Here is an 11593-nt window from a genome sequence, read left to right on the forward strand (position 1 = left end):
CTAGAGAGCAGAGTTGTAAATATTAGAGTTACGGAAGCTTGCAACACAGAGATGAGCCCTTCAGCCGATCATGTCCCTGCATCCATTGAGCACTTTTGGATACTAATTCTATTAGTCAATTATTCATTATTCATTATCCTACATTACATCATCTGTGGACTTCTATATATTAACAATTTAAATGTCTATTTCGATTTCTTCATTCTAACCATCCTCTGTTGTACTATTCTTAATATCTCTCTGCACCTCATTACCTTAAACTCATGCTTTTTAATTTCTGACAGTTCTGCTATGGGGAAAAACTTAATTTCTGTCTTAACTCTGCCCCTCATAATTGTAAGAAATACTTGGCCTCTTGTCTGCCCTGCCATTCAATATGATCATGGCAAATTGATCCCCATCCACAACTCTTCCTCTGTGTGAGGCCTCCATGTCGGTTGAACCCCCAATCTATCAAAAATGTATTAACCTCCATTTTAAATAATTCTGATGATTGTAGTCTCCAGAACTCACTGAGATAGATAATTCTGCTGGAGGGGGAAAAAAAATCAGGTTACCTCAGTACTGGATGACCAACCCTTAATCTTGAGTTGAGACCCTGTAAGACTGTCCATCCAGTTAAAACATCTTTACATCTACCTCGTTGAGCCCCCCTTAGAATCTTGCATGTTTTAATAAGATCAACCTCATTTTTCCCCCACTCCAAAGATATTTGTGATAGAACAATTCTCTCATCCCAGAAATGAGTCCAGTGAATTTCTTTTGTATTGTCTCCAATGCCAGTATATCCTTTCTTAAATCAGAGCACCACATTTGTGAGATAATACTCCTGGTGTGGCACTGCTGGCATTCTGTACAATAGTTCGCTACTTCCCCTTGCCAAAAAGGCCCGTATGCCATTTGGCTTCCCTACTGATTGTTGCTCTTGTCTACATTTTTGCAATTTATGTGCAAGAAAAGTTAAATCTCTGGGCTTAGCTCATCTGCATTCTTTCTCCATTTTGCTAATTGTTGGCCCCAAGGGTGCAGTGCTGCTGGAGCTCATCGGGGCACCGCTCTGGCACTTCCCGGCACCTCCTTGTCCCATTTTTGATGAGCTCCGACATCCAAAAATCCCCTGGTCGGCCCTTCAGATTCTTTGTTCTGAAATGCAAGACCTTACACATTCCCACGTTAAATTTCATTTGTTATGTTTTCACCACCATGCTTTATCTGCCTATTGCAGTCTCCAAAATTCCTCATTGCAATATGCCCTCCCACCTAATTTTTGCCATTGGCAAGCTTGGATCCCTGAGACTGCATCTTTTTTTTTCCCAATTCATGATATAAATTATAAATGTATCAATAAGAATGATTAATACAATCAATGGCCTGAAACATTGATTCTGTTTCCCACTACTTGAATGCTGCTTAATTGACTGAGTAAGTCATTTTTCTGTTTTTATTTAAGTAAGAAATTAAACATTAATTCAATGTGTTGAATTTTCATATGAATAATCCATTAATGCTGATAAATGAAAGAATAGTGTTCCAATTTTTATTTCTTTCCCTGACACACCTAAATAATTTTCTTTTCCAAATAGTGTACAAGGTCATTCCAATTAATAGACAATCAATAAAAAGGCAATTTCCTCACTGCAACCATTTCCAAAATTTCTTCCAGTTCTAAGATGCTTTACAATGCATATTTGGGACTATTTTAAGAATAAAATTACTTCCTTATATTAGGAATCAGGTGCCCCACATTCATTTAATAATCCTGAACATATTGGATGAACAGCTGTGAATCATGAAAGCAGAGTCCAAACACCCCTTTAACATGAAACATTGTGACCTTTTCACAGAATCAACAGCATTCAAGAAAATTGACCACATGTCTGTTTGGTATATTAATGTGAACTATTTTTGACCATTCACTTCTCTGATCATCAGTTAATGTTTTACTATCGGAAGTCACAAATTATGTGACCTGAGACCTCCTGGATTTATTCCTCTTCATCATCGGAGCAGAGCAGGGCAAAAATGTGGCCTGATTTTGAAGACTCTTGTCATTGACATTTCAACAGGCATATAATTGGGGCTCAGTGCTGAAGTTATACGTCACCTCTAACCTTTAATGAAGGACTTCGACATTATCAGAATCCATCTATTCTACAAGCAGAAGGCAATTTCCATCAACTGCTGCTGAGTACAATATATGGACGTGAAATTTTTTAAAAATGGAAATCTACTCAGCGGACATTTACATGAAAGTAGCAACTTTGACAAATGGAAATGTTTCTTACTCAGATTCTTTAAAAATAATCTTCCATGTGTTTCCTCTCCTAATAATTTTATTGTATCTTTGGTATCGGAACACATTCCAAAACATCCACCTTTCCCTCCACAGTCCCTCCTGTCTGACTGCAACACCATTTTAGTATTGTTTTATACAGTCAGCAAGAGAAAACAACAGTCAGCGGGGATGGAGATGCAGATGAGGAAATTACTAAGAACAGGTACAATGTTTGAAAATTGTTTTTTTTTTGACTGGTTCACTGTTTCAGTATTCAATATCCAGAGCAATTTGTATTAAAAATCCCTTCAATGCAGCATACTTCTTTAAAAAGAAAAGTAATGAAACCTTAAGTAGCATTTTCTTTATAAGTTATCTAATTCCACCATAGGTTACACAATTTTATGTTAAGAATAATGCATTTATGACTGACAAAGACAACTCTCTCGACTTCCACAGCTACTTCTCTCCATTAATGAATGAACCTGCAGTTCCTAACCTGAGCACAAATTCAGTGCTCAGCAATAATGCCGGGGAATTGCACACATTTGGAATCGGGACATTTTGGACGATCTATGGAATTAACGCATTCAACAGGTTCGGGATTTCCATGCTTGGCCTTGCTGTTATGTCAATCCTGAATGGTGATTGAGCCTCTGACAACAGATCATGATTTTAGCCGTGAACCACTTTTATGGTCCTTTGTCAGGCCTTTTCAACTGCTTCTAAATGGTGGTGATTTTTAACCCAACATCTGTTAATCCAGATGTCATACAAATGGGTAATGAAAATAATAGACAGAAGAAGACTGACTGGTCTTTCCAACATGTTATTCATATATCTAATGACTTTATATCAACAGTGTAACTTAGCAGAGGTGATCCAATTAAAGGAGCAGAAATAATGTATTTAATGTCAAGATTAACTAACATCCCACAGATCAGGAAGAAACTTTGATCTTTATAACATAATCATATTGCTTGAGTTACCATACTGAAATTCTGCCGCAATGCATCTCCCTGCTGCCTATGACTTTATGGAGTTGCACAGCAAAGAACTAGACCCTTTGGCCCACTGCCTCTGTGTTGTCAATCAATCTTGCTTTCACACTAATTCTATTTGATGGTTTCCATGTTCCTGGCTCTCCCACTTTTCAAGGCATCATAAAATGACTTGAGAGCACATTTCCATTATCTAGCTGGCCAGAAGATCCTTTGAGATCAGAACCACTCCTCTCTGGTGGGCTAAACGTCTCCATCACCCAAGTTGTTCTCCATGAAGAGTATCTGAAAATTTGAATTATGAAATTGATCAGCTAATGCCAACTCTATCATGCCTGTAATGAGCAGAATTTTGGTGCAAAGAAGAGCTGAATACTGATACTGACTAGTGTAAAGCAATAATTGTTGTACAAGTGGATCTCAGCAACTCAGAGAGAAGCATCATATGCTGGAGGATATCCAATCATCTGGTTACAATACTAAAAATTCCATTCCAGAAGGTTTCTCAGGAGAAAATGTAGAATGAAGAAGAGTTTGTACACTCAGTAGGCTATGAGCCATTTGGAAAGCATTAGGGGGTGGGAGGGGGGGGGGGGAATCCCCACTGAAACAAACAGGAGTAGTTTGCTCTGTGGAAAGCCATGCATGTTTTTGGAGAAAGATTTGGGTTCACAATTATGGAATTAATATCAATCAACATAAAATCAGTTTTATTGACCAAGGTGACGTTTTCTTGTTGCCTCTACAATTTCTTTCAACATCCTCATATACTCACGGTAATCAATTATCTATCAATGATTATAGTGTGGTCATTAATGTCACAGTGGGAAGTCACAAGCAGCATTGACTATTTCAAGAATTTCAGGTTCTGTAAAATTTGGCATTCTGTGTGCACCATTGATTTCCTTCATTGCTCTTTTTGTAGCCATGTATTCATTTGCCTAAATTCGGGAAGTTTTTTCTAAACCTCATTGTGTCTTCTCCTTTAAGATGCTTCTTTATACTTACCCATCACCTGTTCTAAATCTTTTTGTGTGGATCGGAGCCAAATTTTGTCTGAAAGCATGCCTGACTTGCCATATTATATTTTACTAAGTTGAAGACTATATCAGTCCACATTTTTGCTTTTGTTGCAATGAACAGCCTTAAAAAAAATAAATCAAAATTGCCTTGTCATGGCAATGATATTATAGGGTCTTATTAGCAATTGATAGGTCTTCAAACTAGAATCACATGAATTTGTACAGCAACACGATTCATTTGCTTTGCATGCTTTCAGGTCACACTGAGTGATAATTGTGCCTTCAGATGTGTGGAGTAAACAGGAGAACATCAGAGTGCTACAGTATATCATGGATGCCAGTGAATGGAAACAAGAGTCTGCACTGAATTTCGAAGACATTCTGGAGGGTGAACTCACACGGGGGCTCTCTAACTTAGTTACTGGAATTGCCTCAAAAGACTAAAGATACTTTAGAAAAATGAAGGACAAAAGTATTTAATGATGCCCACACTTTCACTTTCTCATCCAACACAGTGCAATTTCAATACAAAGGAGCAAAGGTGCTGTGAATATCAATTCTCCCTTGAAATTAATCAGATTCAATTTCAGCTGATTTTATTGGGTTTCTTTATCATTCTTTGCTTAATCACATTCCGGTTTGTACCCAATGCAGCATCCAATTACTTTTGACAAAAGTTGAGTCAATAACTAATCAAAGAGCCTGTTAACTGTGTGAAATTGCACCAGCAAGCATAATGGGGGAAAAAAAAACATAGTTTAGGATTTACGTAGGAAGTTTAGAGAAGAAGCGACCATGTACCACAAAAGTAAATTTATTAAAATGTGTATTCAGAAGTAGACTGGGCTTTCTTTTTAAGGTCCAGTTTGATTTTGTGCTGAATGGTGACAGAGAATGGAGAAATTGTGGGCAGTGATGTCACAGAGACCTGGTCATATGGCATGGAAGTAGGCCACTCCCCCCACTGTGCCCCTGGGAACCTGTGGGCACCCACCTCTATTAATCCCATTTGATCCATAATCATTAATGCCTTTTGCAATTTGAGTGCTCATCGATACATTTTTAAAATACTGTCAGCAACCCTGCTTCTGTCGCTCCCTCAGGCAGCGGGACTCACCTCACTCTGGGTGTCAAAAGATCCATGTCAGATCGCCTTACCTAAATTTATGTCCTTTAACGTTACTCATCACCCATATGAGAAAAGGATTCCTACAGTCTACCCTATTTATGCCCCTCATCATTTTATAGAACTAAACTATACCCCTGCTCCAGGGAAAAAAAAAGGCCCTCTCCTGCCTCTTCTCACCCCAGGTAACACACTGGTGAAACTCCTTTGCACCCTGTTGAGCATTATCACATCTTTCCTATCGTGCAGCGCAATGGTTCATCTGAGAATTAACCAATGTTTTAGACCAGAGCATGCATTGTTCTTGTATTTCAACCTGTCTAATGTAAGCCAATATCCCATGTGCATTATTTTCCTTCACTGCTACCTTTGGAATTGTACTGTTCTTCAGTATTCTCTAAGATCCTACCATTAACAGTGATTATTTTTAACCTCATTAGTGTTGCCAAACAACCTCACCTCACATTGATAAGGATTAAACTTCAACTGCCATCACTCAACCTATTTCACCCACACATTGACATCACTAAGACGACTCGCCACACTATCAACAACTCCAGCATCTGCAAATTTGATCATGCCTTCTACAACCATGTCAAGATCGTTCTTGCTTGATTCTCCTGTAATGAACCTTCTCTCCCCCACCCCCCCGACTACAGCTACAACCATTTGCTAGCTTTCTCTGACCTCGTAAACATCAACTCGAGACAACGGCCTGGTCTTGGGTGGATTTCCCTTCTTTCCATTAATGCTGGGTTATAGTTGCTGGAAATGGTAAACTCCCATTTGCCTGCAGAAATTCTACTCACCGTTAGTTTTAGGCGGATGATCAATCCCAATCTACTTTCTATCGGTTCTGTGTGTGTAGGTGAAATTTTTATCCACCCACTTCATTTGATGCTTCGAGGACAAGCTTGACCTTGATAAATGTCAGTTTAAAGAGTAATTTCATTTTGCTGATTTCACCATGTGGAAAGTTCTACGCTTTATTCAGGTCTAAATTCTAATTCAAAAATGATTTTTATTTTCATACACAGTTATTAGCTGTTTCCAAATAATAAAACCATTGAGCACACCTCAAAATAGAAATGACAAAAACAAAATGCTGCTTGCACTGTAGGAAGAGGGTAAATTCAGGAGTGAAGCCAGCTATTCTTAAAGTACCGACAAATAAAATGTTATCCTTTGAGAGAATGGGACAGGACTCTAAATTTCTAATGATACGAGTGTACATGTGGCCAAAGAAACAAAGTGCTAGTATTGAACACCCATCATTAAACACTAAACCAAACCCGTCTTATTTACGTCAAGGAATGGATTACAGATTTAAAAGATTTTAGGTATCTTTTAACCTCATGTTCCTAATCTCAGCCAAGATGCTTTGGGAAGCCACTGATGTCCCACAAGATAAATCAGAAGCTGATCCAAGGTATGAAGCCCTTACAGTACGGCAAAGAGACAGCAACTGCAGCAAAAGATGTGTGTAAGGTAAGAATATGATAAATAAACTCAATTTGCACTGATCAAATAAATGTCCAGTGACATGGAGACAAATTATTTTACCTTTTAACTGAAAAAGTCCCTTGCATGGTTTAATTTGGCTTTGTAAATGTTTTCAATTTCATTATGCATTGATAATAAGATGAAGCTTTTATGAGTGCAGGCACTCATTCAATCTACCCTCCTTTGAATTTTGATCACTGAAGCAATTTTAATTTCCCTAGCAGTGAAGTGGTTTCATATATGAGGCAATAAAATCTGAAATTTCAGATGAAAACTTCTGAGGATGTGGAAATAAATCAACTCTTGTTTATTCATTCCATACCTATCAATTCCAGTTCCTGAAAGATATTACCATCAGCTGTGTTTAAACGCCATAGATACACCATATATTTCAGCGCACAAGTTGACTGGTAGGTAGGTTGAGGCCCCCCCCCTTTTTTTTAAAGCCTCATTTTAATAGATTTATGTTATATCCAGCATCAAAATTGACTCCCATTTCTCAGGCTCCCAGGAACAACAAAATTTTTTTTTAAAACATGCCAATTTCAAGTAACGAAGCTGTAAATTAAGTCTTTTTTAAAAACCTCGGCCTACCAGACAGGGGCGGTGTCAGCAACCTCAGGGTCCCAGGTAGGAGTGGTAACGGTGGCACTCAGCAGGAAAGAGGTGTTGGGAAATGGCAGTGCCAGAGGTGGGGAGACGCTTCCAGCATCGACTTGTCAGCTGAATCAATGTCGATCTGTTTCTCTTCGGTGAATTTAAGGGCTCAAAAGTATATCCGGAGTATCAGTGTACCCCCACCGCCCCCCCACCACTTTTGAGAAATTTTATAGGGTTTCACAACTCAACTTGTACGCTGCTGCAGCTCGTGGTTGTCTGCTGCAGATCTGGTTGTGAGTGCTCCGGGTGCAGGGCAAACCCAAAGCCTGGCGGTTGATGTCATAAAGGTCCTGGGTGTCGCAAGCATCATCGGCTTCTGAGGGATTTAAACACATGCGAGAGTTCTTTTAAAGTCAGTTGGTTCAACTCACTTTTGACCCTGCGTTGTTCTTTCATTCAGTGCATACCTAGTGCAACTACATTGTTGACCCCGTTGGGTCCAAATGACCGACCCAAGCATGAAGAATGCAGTTTCACTGAAATTGCCAACTTTCAGGACCTCGCAGCTACAGGTCTAGTTTGAACAGGCTGAAGCCCAATTCCAAGTCAGGCAAATCATCTCGGATGCCACAAAGTACTACTATGTGGTCGGTCACTCGACCAGCAAACAGCAGGCTGCATCATCGACTTCCTACACCAGTCACTGGTTGAAATCATCAAGGCACTCTTGATCTGTACTTTTAAGCACAAAGCACGATTGCTCCACTTGAACGACCTCGTGTCATCAGCCTTAATGAATGAGATGCTGGCACTAGCAGATGACCAAAAGCCATGTTTACTGTTCGAAGATATCAGCCTCCTCATTGCTGATGACAATTTCAGTGACCCACGCAAAATAGTGGCACGCGCAGATATCCTGTGGTACACTGAGCAAAGTGGCGGGGTCTCCATCGACCAATATGCTGCATCATGCCTTAAGGCCCGGGTCTTTCCCCACACCACCAATAAAGCTGGTGATAGCCGCAGCAGGGAGTGACCTCAGTTTGTACTGTTAGTGTTTTTAACCACCAAAAGTGGGGTTCAGGAGCCCGCTGTTGCTGCCTACCCTGTTCTTTCCCAGGAAACTTCTGGGCTGGCTGTCACTAATGGCTACAGCGGTTGCTCACCGTGATAGCCTCCTTTACTTATGGGACTGACACTCCAGGCAAAAGTTCCTTGTAAACACAGGGGTGGAGGTTAGAGCTTTGTCCTCCCTCCAGCCTCAACACCCATGCCAGGAAGTCTGGACCAGTGCTCACCACTGCCAACAATAGAAATATTCATACATAAAGCATGCTAACCATCCCACTACAGTTCAGATCCAGTTGTTTCACCTGGTTGTTTACACTGGCAACAGTGTCACAGCCTTCATTGGGTGCAGATTTCCTCCAGGCACACTGCCTCCTAGTGGACCTCAAGGAACAGCACCTAGTGAATGCCAAGACTTTCCAGAGCTTCTCGGTCAGTGAAGCCGAGTTACCAGCCCCACACCTGGACTCTGTGACTTTGTCAGGCGACGAATTTGCCAGAGTACTAGCAGAATTCCCAAGCATTATTATGCCTCAGTTCTCCACAAATGCCCCTAAGCATGGCGTACAGCACCACATTCCCATTCAAGGACCACTGCTACACGCCTTGGCATGCAGGTTCCCGCCCAACAAACTCCACCTTGTCAAGCAGGAATTCAGGAAAATGGATGAGATTGGGATCATCCAGCGCTCAGACAGTCCACAGGTCTCTCTGTTGTACATGGTGCAGGAGGATGGAGGCCATGTGGTGACTACAGAAGGCTCAACAACACCACCACAACCAACCACTATCCAGTGCCCCATATTCAGGACTTTACAGCCAATTTGCATGGGAAACACATCTTCTCTAAGGTTAGCTTAGTCTGTGGATATCACCAGATTCCTGTCTACCCCAGCGATGTCCCCAAGATGGTCCTCATCACCCTGTTCAGCCTATTCGAGTTCCTGAGGATGCCTTTTGGTCTCGAACATGGCACAGACATTCCAGTGATTAATGGACTCAATGGGGCATGGCTTGGATTTAGATGATATCCTGATTGGCAGCCATTCGGATCTAGAGCATTTGATGCACCTGCACAACTCTGTTGCTGCCCATGTGAATATGGCCTGGCCATCAACCCCACAGAGTGCCAGTTTGGGCTGTCAGCCATTGATTTCCTTGGGCACCGCATCAACCAGTATGGAGTGGTTCCCTTGCTGGCCAAAGTCAAGACCAAATACCAGTTTGTCAGGCCCAGTACATTTAAGGGCCTACAGGAGTGTGTGGGCATGATTAACTTTTACCACCAATTCCTACCGTCAGTGGTCAGAATCATGTGACCCCTGTTTTGCCTGATGCCCGGCAAGGCCAAAGAAATCACCTGGGACATGGAGTCAGCAGCGGCTTTCAAGCAGGCCAAAGATGCCCTTGCAAATACCACCCTCCTAATACACCCGTGGGTGGATGTGCCACAGCCCTCATGGTTGACGCTTCCAACCCGGCAGTCTGCGGCGTGCTGGAACAACTAATTGAGGGTCAGTGGAAACCACCACATTCTTCAGCTGGCACCTGCGATGCCCCCCACCCCCCCCACCGGAGCTGAAATACACCACCTTCAACAGGGAGCTGCTAGCCCACTACCTCGCCTTCTGACACTTTCAGTATTTCTTGGAGGGGGCGGGAGTTCTCAGTCTGCACAGACCACAAACCTCTCATCTTTGCATTCACCAAAGGTGCAACCACACCAGGGCTGACCATCCGCAATCCAACAGCCTGGTAGAGCATTTGGCAGGCTCTGAAGTTGGCCCAGTTGGCGCACCTCCGAGGTCTGGAGTGGGTGGTCGAGCTCCCATGGATGCTTCTTGGCATCTGGATGGCTTCTAAAGAAGACCTAGCCATGTCTTCAGCAGGGTTGGTCTACGGGGCCCTACTGATGGTTCCAGGTGAATGTGCCAGCGGCCTGTGGTACATAGGAGACATCCGTGACAGTGCTCAAAAGCCTTCGAGAGAAGGTAGGAACTAGCTCCTGTCCCAACCTTGTGCCATGGCCCAACACCTTCCTTTGTCCCCAAGGATATCTGGGACTGTGATTACGTCTTCGTCCGCAAGGGCATGCACCAGACTCCACTTCAGCGAGGGCCCGTACAAGGTGTTGCATTAGAATGGAACTATGTGCATCCTTGACGTGAGCAGCCATGAGGACACCTTCACCACTGACCACCTCAATCTGACCCACCTAGACCTGGAACACCCTGTGATTGTGCCACCCCCATGCCAATGAGGTCAACCACCCATACGGACTAAAAAGGTATTGGCCGTGGACTCCACCCCTCCTAATGCCGGTTCTGGAGGGGTGGTCATGTGGCGGTTCGCTCACACCGCAGGCGAACCAGCTCACAGAGTCACAGGCAAGTCTGCAGCAGATCTGACTGTGGGAGCTCCAGGGGCAGGGCAAGCCCATAGCCTGATGATGTCATAAAAGTCCCGGGAGTTGCAAGCATCATCGGGATTCGAGGGATTTAAACGCATGCAAGAGTTTGATTAAAATCAGTTGATTCAACTCACTTTTGACTCCGTGTGGTTCTTTCACTCGCTGCGTGTCTAATGCAACTGCAACACCAAAATATACAGGGGTGGGTGGGTGGGTGTGTGTGTCTCGAGATTGAGAGATAGATATCTAGATATATGACTCCAATTTCCATAATTTTTTGATGCCTCACATACACGGAAAAATCTGTCGGTAACCAAATCAGATGAAGATGATTCTGCTAACTTTTAAAATGAACAAGAATTCTAATTGCATTTCAGTATACCAGTGAATGAATAACACTAATACATTTTGTAGTAATACTGTGGAGGTACTGCTCAGATTCAGCCAAACCTTTGTGTGTTTAATTTCACAAGCAAATCAAATAAAAATTGAATAATCCAATTATTCCCCTTTGTCTGGGATTCCTGGGAGCAGCTATCAATTACAACTGCAGGATTTCAGCACTGTTCTCCAGAGGTAAAACGAGAA

The 11593-nt window shown here is 42.3% G+C and overlaps 1 long non-coding RNA gene across 2 annotated transcripts; it reads right to left on the reverse strand.

Moving 5' to 3' along the window:
- Positions 1 to 3215: 3215 nt before the first annotated feature.
- LOC138749930 (uncharacterized) lies at positions 3216 to 7800 on the reverse strand. Of its 2 annotated transcripts, XR_011348958.1 has the most exons (3): positions 7522 to 7800; positions 6234 to 6343; positions 3216 to 3561 (listed from the first exon to the last, which is right to left on the reverse strand). It is a non-coding gene; the product is annotated as an uncharacterized lncRNA (long non-coding RNA). The 2 variants fall into 2 exon arrangements; XR_011348978.1 differs by lacking the exon at positions 6234 to 6343.
- Between the last annotated feature and the right edge of the window lie 3793 nt (positions 7801 to 11593).

This window comes from Narcine bancroftii, chromosome 1, assembly GCF_036971445.1.
Source record: "Narcine bancroftii isolate sNarBan1 chromosome 1, sNarBan1.hap1, whole genome shotgun sequence".
NCBI classification, from domain to species: Eukaryota; Metazoa; Chordata; class Chondrichthyes; order Torpediniformes; family Narcinidae; genus Narcine; species Narcine bancroftii.